This window comes from Macrobrachium rosenbergii, chromosome 41 (assembly GCF_040412425.1).
Source record: "Macrobrachium rosenbergii isolate ZJJX-2024 chromosome 41, ASM4041242v1, whole genome shotgun sequence".
Taxonomy (NCBI): Eukaryota; Metazoa; Arthropoda; class Malacostraca; order Decapoda; family Palaemonidae; genus Macrobrachium; species Macrobrachium rosenbergii.
The window spans coordinates 86,508,107-86,517,940 of record NC_089781.1 but is presented as its reverse complement, the minus strand read 5'-3'; the positions used below and the strand labels follow the sequence as shown (position 1 = coordinate 86,517,940).

Here is a 9,834-nt window from a genome sequence, read left to right as displayed (position 1 = left end):
AAAGTAAATAATAAATATTGAAATAGTGTAAATATCCATGTTTTCATAAAATTTTTTATATTATATATGGGCTTTTTGTATCCGTTATTACTTATTGCCTTTTGAATGTTGACTCTGCTTATTTCATGTTTACTATCGTCGTCATTACTTACCCTTGCGTGTTACTAAATATCTGTAACAGACACTTAGGAGGGAAAACTATAATTGTAATTTTGTACAAATGTATATAACTTTTATTCATTGTTGTACTCTGACTCTTAGAAGACGTTTGATGCCATATTTTGATTTAACAAATGTTTTCGCAAAAGTGATCAATTTGTGAGCGAATTACTGAAAATTTCATAACCTGGTGTAGCTCTGAAGAGTATCCGGATATTCTTTAAATCTACAGTACGTAATTGTCAGATTGCCGAATGCTTGAATGTTTGTCTAAGAACAGAGTGGTGAATAGGAAAAGTATTTGCTGACCCCGGAGTGACTCGAACACCCAGCCTTCTGATCTGGAGTCAGACGCGCTACCATTGCGCCACGGGGCCGATATGTGTAGAAGGGATTTAATTAAAAGTTCCTGGTACAATTTGTATTGCAAGTGACTGCTTTATTATTATTTTTTAATATTTAGTTTGAGATCATATGTATAGAATGCGTAGATTTTATCAGTAAATGAGCCATCAGTCTGGGCTGTATACTATTTATATACTGAGTTGGAGCCTAGACTAGCCTGAGACATGCTTAGTAACACGAGTTCTGTATTTGCACTTGAATTGGTTAAAGATACCATGATTTGCTCTCAACATTAAATTAAATAAAATCATGTATCCTCTGGCATTGTCCAAGTATGACTATTGACTGACCTTCCATACTGGGTATTGGGGTCTTTAATAAAAGGGTATAAACATGGACACTTTCTTTAGTTTTCTGTTATACTGTTTATTGTTTTAAATACTTTTGATATTTGATTCTAATATATCACCCCCAAAATATTTTTCACTTAGGGGACTATCTTTAAACGACATATCATCATATATTTGTGTGGAAATGTCCTTTCTTGATTATTTTTATATAATTGAGCCACAAGGTCGTTGTGAAAGTAATAACTTGGAGTAAACACGTTTTTCTCACAGACTGGGCAGTCCTTTTCCTTCCTATAGAGCAGTATTTCGGTTCCTTCCTTGAACAATATTTTGGCTTACATTTTTATATATGATGAACAGTAATTAAGTTCTTGTAAAGAGAGTGTTGCCATGGTTTTTATTCTTCTAAGAATATGAGGATAATGTGATCTCATTTTGGAATATAATCATTCTCATGGAATTAAATGGCACTGAATGTCAGCTATTTTATTTATTATTTATTATATTTATTATTGCTTGATTATGAATAACAATTGTATGTTTAGCTGGAGCATTTCAGGAGTAACCTTTAGCTGACTCTCACCGGTTGTTGTTTTTTTTTCTAACAGCTTAGGTTGTGGTATATATTTGTATCAATGCCTTTCATCATTTTGGTTTTGAGATTCATCGGTTTTCGAATTTCTAAAAATTTTGGTATTAATAAATTTCTGGCGATGTCATCTGAATTTAATGTAATCTGTTTTGTAGTGTTATTTGCTTTTTCACTTAGGTACATGTTGTTTTTTTAAAGATTTTTAGTCAAGCATTGAAGCACATTCGGTAACTCGATAATAATAATAATAATAATAATAATAATAATAATAATAATAATAATAATAATAATAATAATTTATTTGGTGGTAGTGGAGAGAAGCTGTGAAGAGTGGTAAAATATTAAGAAGGGTTTGAAAGGCAAGAAAGTTTCAAGTAAATGTTATACCAATAGTAAAGTCATAAAGGTAATGGTAAATGGAAATCTTGACGACGAAATAGGGGTCAGTTTGGAGTGAATTGGTAAATGATGGAAGTGGATAATTCATATAGGTATTGAGGAGTAAATGTAATAAATATGGACAAGATAAAAGGAAGGTTAAACAGAATAATTGCAACATGATAGGTAGCAAAACCGCTGCAAAGGGATTGTTAAAATGTGTAAGGAAATTGTTTAGCAAATGCTCTTGTGAATGTCAAGTTTGTATGTGGTTTCGAAAGACAGAAAAAAACGTAGCTGCTGAGAGGAATTGCATGCGATGTATATCGGGAGTAAGAAGTGTGGAAGGGTACCTGGAAGTAGGAAAGATGAACTCTTTTCTTTTTATATGGTGTGGTAATACGGAGAGAATATAGACGATGAGTTGGTCGGAAGTTGGAAAAAGGCGAAGAGCGAAGCTAGCAACTGTCAGCAGGTTAAATAGGGGTAAAAACTTGTGGAAATCATGGTCTTGTCTCTGATTTATCAGTTGAAGGGTAAATATGCCAGTGAATGATGTACTGCTTCCCTCTGGTACCACCCAATATCAGACGATTATATATATATATATATATATATATATATATATATATATATATATATATATATATATATATATATATATATATATAGGTTATATAGGTGTGTGCGGGTGTGTGTATATGATTGCAGTTTTGATTTCCTTTGTTTGCCACGTAGTTTAGAAAAGTAGGCCTTATTTGACCCCGGAGTGACTCGAACACCCAGCCTTCTGATCTGGAGTCAGACGCGCTACCATTGCGCCACGGAGCCGATATATATATTTGAGAATTTAATTAAAAGCTGCCGGTATAGTTTGCATTGCAAGTAACATCTTATCATAGTTTTTAAATATTTGGCTTGAGATGTCGTGTACGAAATGTGTAGAGTTAATTCCCGTTTATGACCTACCATTGCGCCACGGGGCCGATATATACAGAAGTGAATTTAATTAAAAGCTCCTGGTACAATATGTATCACAAGTAACTGCTTTATTATTATTTTTTGATATTTGGTTTGAGATCATATGTATAGAATGCGTAGATTTTATCAGTAAATGAGCCATCAGTCTGGGCTGTAATATTTACTGTATACACTGAGTTGGAGCCTAGACTAGCCTGAGACATGCATAGTAACACGAGTTCTGTATTTGCAGTTGAATTGGTTAAAGATACCGTGATTTTCTCTCAATATTAGATTAAATAAAATCATATATCCTCTAGCGTTGTCCTGTATAACTGTTGACTGACCTTCCATACTGGGTATTTTGATCTTTAACAAAAGGGTATGAACATGGACACTTCCTTTAGTTTTCTGTTATACTGACTGTTGTTTTAAATACTTTCGATATTTAATTCTAATATATCAACCCCAAAATATTTTTCACATATGAGCCTCTCTTTAAATGACATATCATCATATATTTGTGAGGAAATGTCCTACGTTGTTTCTTTTTATATAATTGAATCACAAGGTCGTTGTGAAAGTAATAACTTGGAGTAAACACGTTTTTCTCACAGACTGGGCAGTCCATTTCCTTCCTAGAGCAGTATTTCCGTTCCTTCCTTGAACAATATTTTGGCTTAAATTTTTATATATGATGAACAGTAATTAAGTTTCGTATAGGGAGTGTTGCCATAGTTTTTATTCGGCCAAGAACATGAGGATAATGTGATCTCATTTTGGAATATAATCATTCTCATGGAATTACGTGGCACTGAATGTCAGCTATTTTATTTATTATTTATTATATTTATTATTGCTTGATTATGAATAACAATTGTTTGTTTAGCTGGAGCTTTTCGGGAGTAACCTTTAGCTGACTCTCACCGGTTGTTGTTTTTTTTTTTCTGACAGCTTAGGTTTTGGTATATATTTGTATCAATGCCTTCCATCATTTTGGTTTTGAGATTCATCGGTTTTTGAATTTCTAAAAATTTTAGTATCAATAAATTTCTGGCGATGTCATCCGAATTTAATGTAATCTGTTTTGTAGTGTTATTTGCTTTTTCACTTAGGTACATGTTGTTTTTTTAAAGATTTTTAGTCAAGCATTGAAGCACATTCAGTAACTCGATAATAATAATAATAATAATAATAATAATAATAATAATAATAATAATAATAATAATAATAATAATAATAATAATAATAATTTATTTGATGGCAGTGGAGAGAAGCTGTGAAGAGTAAAATATTAAGAAGGGTTTGAAAGACGAGAAAGTTTCAAGTAAATGTTATACCAATAGTAAAGTCATAAAGGTAATGGCAAATGGAAATCTTGAAGACGACGAAATAGGGGTCAGTTTGGAGTGGATTGGTAAATGATGGAAGTGGATAATTCATATAGGTTTTGAGGAGTAAATGTAATAAATATGGACAAGATAAAAGGAAGGTTATTCACAAAATAATTACAACATGATAGGTAGCAAAACCGCTGCAAAGGGATAAGAAGAAAAATTGGTGAAAGGCATTGTTAAAATGTGCAAAGAAATTGTTTAGTAAATGCTTTTGTGAATGTCAAGTTTGTATGTGATTTCGAAAGACAGAAAAAACGTAGCTGTTGAGAGGAATTGTATGCGATGTATATCAGGAGTAAGAAGTGTGGAAGGGTACTTAGAAATAGGAAAGATGAACTCTTTTCTTTTTATATGGTGTGGTTATGCGGAAAGAATATGGACGATGGGTTGGTCGGGAGTAGGAAAAAGAAGAGCGATAGCAACTGTCAGGTTGAATAGGAGTAAAAACTTGTGGAAATCAGGGTTTTGTCTCTGATTTATCAGTTGAAAGGTGAATGTCGTCCCAGTGAATGATGTCCTGCTGGCGTTTGGTCCCACCCAATATCAGGGGATTATATATATATATATGTGTGTGTGTATAATTGCAATTTTGATTTCCTTTATTTGCCATGTAGTTTCGAAAACTAGGAACTGCATGACCCCGGAGTGACTCGAACACCCAGCCTTCTGATCTGGAGTCAGACGCGCTACCATTGCGCCACGGAGCCAATGTAAATTATATATTTGAGAATTTAATCAAAGGCTGATGGTATAGTTTGCATTGCAAGTAACATCTTATCATAGTTTTTAAATATTTGGCTTGAGATGTCGTGTACGCAATGCGTAGAGTTTATTCCCGTTTATGACCCTTATGTTAGGGCTGTTCGCATCAGTACTGAGTTAGAGCCTAGACTAGGAATGAGATATCTATGCATAGTAAAACAAGTCTTATATTTGCAATTGAACTGTTTAAGAGAATTGGTCAAAGATATCTTGATTTGCTCGTAATATTAGAATAATAAAATCATATATTCTCTGGCCTTGTTCTCTATGTTAACCGCTATAAATTGACCTTCCATATTGGGTATTAGGGTACTTTAATGAAAGGGTACCAAAATAGACACTTTCTTTATTTTTATTATACTGTGTATCAGTTTTAAGGTGAAATTTTTTTTTTAAATACACTCTGTATTAGGTCTAATATATATCCTCCAAACTAGTTTTCTCTTACGAGTTTCTCCTCGAGTGGTATGTCATCATTCATATTGGTAGCAGTGTCCTTTCTTATATCCTTCAATATAACTAAGCCACTAGGAAATTGTGAAAGCGACATCTTGGAGTAAAAATGCTTTTGTAACAGACTTTAAAAACCATTCCCTTCCTGGAACGATATTTTAGCTTATATTTATATCAGGTTAACGAAACTTATATTCTTGTACGTGGAAAGTTGCCATGGTTCTTATTCGGCTAAGAGTGTGAAGATAATGTGATGTAATTTTGAAGTATAATTGTTCTCGTGGAATTTCAGGGCACTCGGTATCCATTGGTGCAGTTAATGGATACTGAGTGGCCTGAAATTCCACGAGAACAATTACATTTATTGTTGTATTTGGGATTGCTGGGTTGATGTGGTTATGAATAACACTTGTTTGTATAGACGGATCATTTCAGGAGTAACGTTTTGCTAACTTTCACCATTTGTTGGTTCTTTATTTTCTTTGTAAAAGCTTAGTTTGTGGTGTATAGTTTGTATCATTTCCTTCCACCATTTAAGTTTTGAGCTCCATCTGTTTTTGAATTGTTAAAAATTTGGTACTGGTAAATTTCTGTTGATTTTATCAGAATTTAAAGTAAATGCTCTTTGTAGTGTTATTTGCTTATTCACTTAGGTACATGTTATTTTGTTAAAGATTTTTAGTCAAGCATTGAAGCACATTCAGTAAATTAATAATAATAATAATAATAATAATAATAATAATAATAATAATAATAATAATAATAATAATAATAATAATAATAATAATAATAATAATAATAATAATAACTTATTTGGTGGTAGTGGAGAGAAGCTGTGAAGAGTGGTAAAATATTAAGAAGGGTTTGAAAGACGAGAAAGTTTGAAGTAAATGTTACCAATAGTAAAGTCATAAAGGTAATGGTAAATGGAAATCTGGAACACGACGAAATAGGGGTCAGTTTGGAGTGTATTGGTAAATGATGGAAGTGGATAATTCATATAGGCATTGAGGAGTAAATGTAATAAATATGAACAAGATAAAAGGAAGGTTATTCACAGAATAATTGCAACATGACAGGTAGCAAAACCGCTGCAAATGGATAAGAAGAAAAATTGGTGAAAGGCAAAGTTAAAATGTGCAGAGAAATTGTTTAGCAAATGCTCTTGTGAATGTCAAGTTTGTATGTGATTTCGAATGACAGAAAAAATGTAGCTGTTGAGAGGAATTGTATGCGATGTATATCAGGAGTAAGAAGTGTGGAAGGGTACTTAGAAATAGGAAAGATGAACTCTTTTCTTTTTATATGGTGTGGTTATGCGGAGAGAATATGGACGATGGGTTGGTCGGAAGTTGGAAAAAGGAGAAGAGCGAAGCTAGCAACTTTCAGGTTGAATAGGAGTAAAAACTTGTGGAAATCATGGTTTTGTCTCTGATTTATCAGTTGAAAGGTGAATGTCGTCCTAGTGAATGATGTCCTGCTGGCGTCAGGTCCTACCCAATATCAGAGGATTATAATGTATATATATATATGTGTGTGTGTGTGTGTGTGTGTGTGTGTGTATAATTGCAATTTTGATTTCCTTTATTTGCCACGTAGTTTAGAAAACTAGGCATTATTTGACCCCGGAGTGACTCGAACACCCAGCCTTCTGATCTGGAGTCAGACGCGCTACCATTGCGCCACGGAGCCAATGTATATATATTTGAGAATTTAATCAAAAGCTGATGGTATAGTTTGCATTGCAAGTAACATCTTACCATAGTTTTTAAATATTTGGCTTGAGATGTCGTGTACGAAATGCGTAGAGTTTATTCCCGTTTATGACCCTTCTGTCAGGGCTGTTCGCATCAGTACTGAGTTAGAGCCTAGACTAGGCCTGAGATATGCATAGTAAAACAAGTCTTATATTTGCAATTGAACTGTTTAAGAGAATTGGTTAAAGATATCTTGATTTGCTCGTAACATTAGAATAATAAAATCATATATTCTCTGCCTTGTTCTTTATGTTAACCGCTATAAATTGACCTTCCATATTGGTATTAGGGTACTCTAATGAAAGGGTACCAAAATAGACACTTTCTTTATTTTTATTATATTGTATTAGTTTTCTGGTAAAAAATTTTTAAATACTTTCTGTATTAGGTCTAATATATATCCTCCAAACTAGTTTTCACTTACGAGTTTCTCCTGGAGTGGCATGTCATCATTCATATCGGTAGCAGTGTCCTTTCTTAGATCCTTCTATATAACTAAGCCACTAGGAAATTGTGAAAGCGATAACTTGGAGTAAAAATGCTTTTGTAACAGACTTTAAAAACCATTCCCTTCCTAGAACAATAAAATAGCTTATTTTATATGAGACTAACGGAACTTATTTTCTTGTACGTGGAAAGTTTTCTTGGTTCTTATTCGGCTGAGAATATGAAGATAATGTGATGTCATTTTGAAGTATAATTGTTCTCGTGGAATTTCAGGGCACTCAGTGTCCATTGCTGAAAGTTAATGGATATTGAGTGCCCTGAAATTCCATGAGAACAATTAAATTTATTGTTGTATTTGTTATTGCTGGGTTGATGTGGTTATGAATAACACTTGTTTGTATAGCGGATCATTTCAGGAGTAACCTTTTGCTAACTTTCACCATTTGTTGGTTCTTTATTTTCTTTGTAAAAGCTTTTGTTTGTGGTATATAGTTTGTATCATTTCCTTCCACCATTTAAGTTTTGAGCTCCATCTGTTTTTGAATTGTTAAAAATTTTGTTATTAGTAAATTTCTGTTGATTTTATCAGAATTTAAAGTAAATGCTCTTTGTAGTGTTATTTTTCCTTATTCACTTAGGTACATGTTATTTTGTTAAAGATTTTTAGTCAAGCATCGAAGCACATTCAGTAAATCAATGATAATGATAATAATAAATAAAATAATAATAATAATAATAATAATAATAATAATAATAATAATAATAATAATAATAATAATAATAATAATAATAATTTGGCTGGTAGGTGGTAGTGGAAAGAAGCTGTTTGAAGAGTGGTAAAATATTAAGAAGTGAAGGTTTGAAAGGCGAGAAAGTCTCAAGTAAATGTTATACCAATAGTGAAGTCATAAAGGTCATGGTAAATGGAAATCTGGAAGACGAAGAAATAGGGGTCAGTTTGGAGTGAATTGGTAAATGATGGAAGTGGATAATTCATATGGGTACTGAGGAGTAAATGTAATAAATATGGACAGGATAAAATGAAGGTTATTCACTGTATAATTGCAACACGATCGGTAGCAAATCCGCTGCAAAGGGATAAGAAGAAAAATTGGTGAAAGGCATTGTTAAAATGTGCAAAGAAATTGTTTAGTAAATGCTCTTGTGAATGTCAAGTTTGTATGTGATTTCGAAAGACAGAAAAAACGTAGCTGTTGAGAGGAATTGTATGCGATGTATATCAGGAGTAAGAAGTGTGGAAGGGTGCCTAGAAGTAGGAAAGATGAACTCTTTTCTTTTTATATGGCGTGGTTATGCGGAGAGAATATGGACGTTGGGTTGGTCGGAAGTTGGAAAAAGGAGAAGAGCGAAGCTAGCAACTGTCAGGTTGAATAGGAGTAAAAACTTGTGGAAATCAGGGTTTTGTCTCTGATTTATCAGTTGAAAGGTGAATGTCGTCCTAGTGAATGATGTCCTGCTGGCGTCAGGTCCTACCCAATATCAGAGGATTATATATATATATATATATATATATATATATATATATATATATATATATATATATATATATATATATATATATATATATATGTGTGTGTGTGTGTGTGTGTGTAATTGCAACTTTGATTTCCTTTATTTGCCACGTAGTTTAGAAAAGTAGGCATTATTTGACCCCGGAGTGACTCGAACACCCAGCCTTCTGATCTGGAGTCAGACGCGCTACCATTGCGCCACGGAGCCGATATGTAAATTTGAGAATTTAATTAAAAGCTGCCGGTATAGTTTGCATTGCAAGTAACATCTTACCATAGTTTTTAAATATTTGGCTTGAGATGTCGTGTACGAAATGTGTAGAGTTTATTCCCGTTTATGACCCTTCTGTCAGGGCTGTTTATGCATCAGTACTTGATATCCGTTAGAGCCTCAGAGTAACCTTTTGCTAACTTTTACCATTTGTTGGTTCTGAATATGCTTAGTAAAAACAAGTCTTATATTTGCAATTGAACTGTTAAAGAGAATTGGTTAAAGACATCTTGATTTGCTCGTAACACTCAGACATTAAATAAAATTTTAGTCGTTGATATTCAATGATAATAATAGTAATTAATAATAATAATAATAATTAACCTTAAAATAATAAATAATAATATATTTTGGTGGTAGTGGAAGAAGCTGTGAAAGAGTGGTAAAATATTAAGACCTTGAAAGGCGAGAAAGTCTCAAGTTGTTATACC

General features: G+C 32.9%; 5 non-coding genes across 5 annotated transcripts; all 5 read right to left on the bottom strand.

Moving 5' to 3' along the window:
- Positions 1-464: 464 nt before the first annotated feature.
- Positions 465-536, bottom strand: TRNAW-CCA (transfer RNA tryptophan (anticodon CCA)). The gene has a single exon. It is a non-coding gene; the product is annotated as a tRNA-Trp (tRNA).
- Positions 537-2,583: 2,047 nt separating this feature from the next.
- On the bottom strand, positions 2,584-2,655 carry TRNAW-CCA (transfer RNA tryptophan (anticodon CCA)). Its single transcript has one exon. It is a non-coding gene; the product is annotated as a tRNA-Trp (tRNA).
- A 2,161-nt stretch (positions 2,656-4,816) lies between these two features.
- On the bottom strand, positions 4,817-4,888 carry TRNAW-CCA (transfer RNA tryptophan (anticodon CCA)). The gene has a single exon. It is a non-coding gene; the product is annotated as a tRNA-Trp (tRNA).
- Positions 4,889-7,016: 2,128 nt separating this feature from the next.
- Positions 7,017-7,088, bottom strand: TRNAW-CCA (transfer RNA tryptophan (anticodon CCA)). Its single transcript has one exon. It is a non-coding gene; the product is annotated as a tRNA-Trp (tRNA).
- Positions 7,089-9,268: 2,180 nt separating this feature from the next.
- TRNAW-CCA (transfer RNA tryptophan (anticodon CCA)) lies at positions 9,269-9,340 on the bottom strand. The gene has a single exon. It is a non-coding gene; the product is annotated as a tRNA-Trp (tRNA).
- Positions 9,341-9,834: the final 494 nt, after the last annotated feature.